Below are 4,728 nucleotides of genomic sequence, written 5' to 3' on the forward strand. Positions count from 1 at the left end.
CCCCATAGAAGGATTAGTTCCTCGTGATTTTTATAAACAATATAGAATCGATATAAAGAGTAAATATTATAAAAGACCAAAAAGTATAGAGTTTAAGAAAAATCCTTATTTGTATTAAAAATGAAAGCGAATCCACAACGTTTGATTGTCTCCACAAATTAGATCTCTAGAGATAAAACAAAGAACAAATTGAAAGTAAATCTAAAACCTAAGAAAAGAGAAAAACTAAACTGGAATTATAGGAGAAATTCTAAGCTAAGTAATTGGTGTCAATAATGTGTGACAAATAATCCTGTTTATAGATTTCAAGTAGTCGTTGTCCTTAACGCTAGGTTAGCTGACGTTCTTAAGCTTCAAGTTTGATTGTGCGAACCAAAACGCCCTCTGGCTATTATTAATTCACATCCAGAGTCAATGTTGCAACACATCAAGGCATGAGTTGTGACATAGAAGTCGATATACTCCTCTTTAAGATGTCTTCAGAGGTATGTTGCGACACCTTTCAATTGTGCCGCAACATTGAAGGCAATGTCGAGATTTCTCCATTCTACTTCTGGTGTTGCGACACCAAACCCTCCGTGTTGCGACATAGTGACCAGGGACTATTTTAGGCTTGAAAATAAAAAAAATAAGGCTAGAATAGCAGCATATTTTACTGAATAAAGCTCAAATCGATAGTCACGAAAAGGGAAGATTTTTTGCGGCAACCACCACCAACGGAGGCAGTTTTGGGGATAGTTTTGGGCAGCTCAAAAGGTGAGTTTTAAAGTTTGAAAATGACCATTTAGATCAGTAACTAACACCAAAATTCTAGATCTAGAACAGGGAATTTTTCTACTAAAAAATTAAGAAGAAAAACGAAAGAAAAAGACACTTGAGAGTTATCTAAGGGGCAGCAATGGTGAACCTTTTGGCAACTTTGGAGGTCTTCTTTGAAGTGATAAAAATATCAAATTTAAGGTTGGAAAAATAAGGGAAAACATAAGCAAAGAAGAAAAGGAAAGTGGTGCAAAAATCCACTACTAATCGAGAAAAAATAGGCTGCAAAGAAGGGGTTGCATCGCTTCGTTATATGTGAGTGGGTCATCATCTTACTATTCGGCACTGTAACACCCCAAAATCCAACCTAGAAGTTTTGGTAGGATTCCGGAGGTCACATTGATCATCGAGTGATTGTCGGAAAAATTAAAAATTTACAACTGGAAAACATTACAGCATTTAAGTTGTGTAAAAACATTTAGTTATAAAATCCCAATATTACAAATTTTTCAATCCAAAGAAAACCATTTACGAAAAGCCCAATTTAAAACTGTACCACGTTTCTTATAACCATTTACATTTCAAAACCATTTACCAAAATAGTAATCGAAAATAAGACTCTTAAACATGTTTCCTTATAGAGACTGTCTGAGGCCTCCGTGTACTAGGTCCAAGCTTCAAAAGGTGTGAGTAAGTACCTGAAAGGGGAAACACTATAGGGGTGAGCTGCTCGAGCTTAGTATGAGTTCGAGACGTGACTAATAACAAAATTACGGGAAATAGTTTGATAGCAAAACAAACTTACAGGGATACACGAAATCAGAAAGTAAACTCAGAACCAACATCCTAACAGAATGTAACAATTCAGGCACACCATGTCACACACAGACACTCAGTCACAAATACCAATCAATCAAACAAAATATAATCAAGTATTAAAAAAAAACCCACTCGTCTAACTAAAACACCTCTCGTCCCCAGATCACACCCCAAAAGAGTTGTTTAAGCTCATCCAACCAAACACACCACATAAGACCTCAAGAGGCCCATCCAAACCTACATACCATGTATGTGGGCTAAGCCACTCAGATAATAATACGCAGTAAAACTAGTGTATATGCAATACAATGTGGTAAACCGCTATACCGGTAAGTTGTAGCTAAATTGCTAGAGTAGAACCAGTCTTCTTTCCCTTCACAACCAACCTAAAAATTACTATGCTTACAACCTCACAGAATTAGTGAACACATCGACAAAAATAGACATACACATACCCAGGTAACCGAGTTCAGATTCAGATATCTCACACAAAAATCACAAATAATGCATAAACCACAGTCCAGATCAGAGTCTTAACTACCCTTACTAAAGCCTAGCCAAGGGTCGGAACATGCAGACATAATTTCATATCAAAAATGTACACGGAACTAAAATTGGTGACTTAGGGCCACAAGGTCGTGTGCTCTAACTTTGGAAATGCCTAGGCCGTATGAGGGTCAACAAGCCCATGGAAGGGGGAGACACACCCATGTGAGGGAACACACGCCCGTGTGAGAGGAGGCACACGGCCGTGTGGGAGGAGATACATGGCCGAAGGCACATACCCGTGTGAGCCAGAGACATGGTCGTGTGAATAGACCATGTAACTTTCTGTCCAATTGTGCTAAAATATGGTTCAGGGCGAACACGACCATGTGAGAGTCTCACACAACGTTGTGCCCACCAAACATGGCCATGTGGCCAGGCCGTGTGGTACCAAATCACCTAAACCTTAATTCCCAAACACACACGCCCATGTGCCCAAGGGACATGGCTATGTGGATATCGACTAATTTCCATAAATCAACCACAAGATCATGTGGCCAGATCGTATGGCACCTAATCTTGCTCGAAAACCCTAATTCCTAATTCCACACAATCGTGTGAAAATGCATACGCTCGTATGGCCACCCATGTGTTCACGAAACCACACCAGAACATGCTGAAATCGCTATTTTAGCTATTAAATTAATCCCCGACCTTTTCTATAACAAAAATATATCAGAATACAAAGTATTCCCCATACTTCCTCAATAACTAAATACCCAAAATCAACGGTTTAGAGACACACAAGAATTGACGAATCAACAACTCGCAAATAAATTACATAAGGTTCGAATCCCACACCTGATTTATGATCAAAAACATCCAGATGCTGACTCGACGACAAATAAATGAAGCTTCCCAAAACCACAAACACAACCTTTTTCTTTTACCAAAAAGAAGAAAAGAAAGAGAAAAAAGATAGGGAAAAAAATAATAATCAGATAAAGGTGAACATGAAAAAAGAAAATAGGAAAATAATAATAATAATAATAATAATAAAACTAAATAATTATTTTTAAACTTAAAGCAAATATACTATTTCACAATAGAAAATATTTCACCCAAAATGCACACATAATGACTTGAACCCAGAACCCAGAGGTACACTAACTCTCATTCAACCACCAAACTAGCAGGCTCATTCTAAAACTAAAACGCAGAAACTATCCCGAGTGCGCAACCTATTCACTAACCCTTACTAAGAATCTCAAACTTCTAACCCCAAAAACTGAGGTGTTACAGGTAGATTCAGTGTTAAAAACACTTCCGCCAGATTGGAAGAACTCAAGCCTACGAAAGACCCTCCCACTGCTACGAAGTACCCTATGTTGTTGATCGTTTGTAGGTCTACTATTAGGAGTTGGTTCTAGAACCGTTCCATTAAGTTTTTGTATCTTTCCCAAAAGTTTCTTGAATACTTCTTTACTCTAGGGTTTGAAGTCATTCATGTAACTTTCTTTAAGGAAAGTAGCATGATTTGACACCATAATAGTTTGCTCTTTCAGGTTATAAAACAAACCACCATCTATTTGCCTCAGATATCCTACAAATATACACAATTCTGTATGTGAATCCAACTTCCTCGCATCTTTGTCCAATACGTAGGTTGGGCATCCCCAAATCCTTAAATGTTTTAGACTTGGCTTCCTGCCATGCCACAATTCGTATAGAGTTTTCGATGCTGCCTTAGTTAGCACATCATTCAAAATATAGGAAGTTATTTGTATCGCATGTAAAAATTGGGTGATAAATGTGAGAAATTGTGAAATATATGGGTTGTGTTCTCGAAAATTCAGTATATCTTCACATCTTGGATTTCATTATCTCGATTTTCTTATCATTCTTATTGTTTAATTTATTAAACATGGCTCATCTATAAAGGATATTCATTGATCGAAAATAATTATATTTATTACGATTATAATCTCTAGTTTGATCATGAGAGCATGGTGATACTAATCTTAAGTTTTTCTAGTTTTCGTGAAAGGGGTTGACATCGGCAAAAGTATAGACGATGGAACCTCAAGCTCAAATTTGTATAATGGTTTTCTTTTCTCAAGTAAGCTTGATTAAGGTCAATGAGTTAAAGCGGGATATTATGTTTCATTGAGCTAATGCAGTTTGTAAAGATCTTTTACTAGCATGTTGAGGGAATTATGAAAGATTGTATGTTTGAGTTGTTCTAACAAAGAGGTTACTTTGAAATATTATTATTTGATAGTTGAGATCGACTCAATTGTTTTAATTAGAGCGGGTTATTCAGTTGAAAAGTATTTTGAGTTATATGCATTTAAGTTTATCCTCAAGTATGGAAATAATTTTGTGCATCCACGGGTAAATAGACGGACAGCCTGAAGGAAGAATTCATGTTCTAGAAAACATGATACAAAAATATATCTATTAGATTTGTTCTAATCGAAAGACGTTATTATGAGTTAAAGTTGTTTTGATTGATAAAGTTATCGCGCTTGTGAAGTTTGAATGTTCTAATACTTGTTAACAAAGTTTTAAACAGTTGAAAGCATTCTTAACCGAAGCACTAGTTCTGGTGGCTTCGAATAACTTAACATTGAACATATCATGTCTAACAATGTTCGGTTCCTT

This window comes from Gossypium hirsutum, chromosome A01, assembly GCF_007990345.1.
Source record: "Gossypium hirsutum isolate 1008001.06 chromosome A01, Gossypium_hirsutum_v2.1, whole genome shotgun sequence".
In the NCBI taxonomy this organism is placed as follows: Eukaryota; Viridiplantae; Streptophyta; class Magnoliopsida; order Malvales; family Malvaceae; genus Gossypium; species Gossypium hirsutum.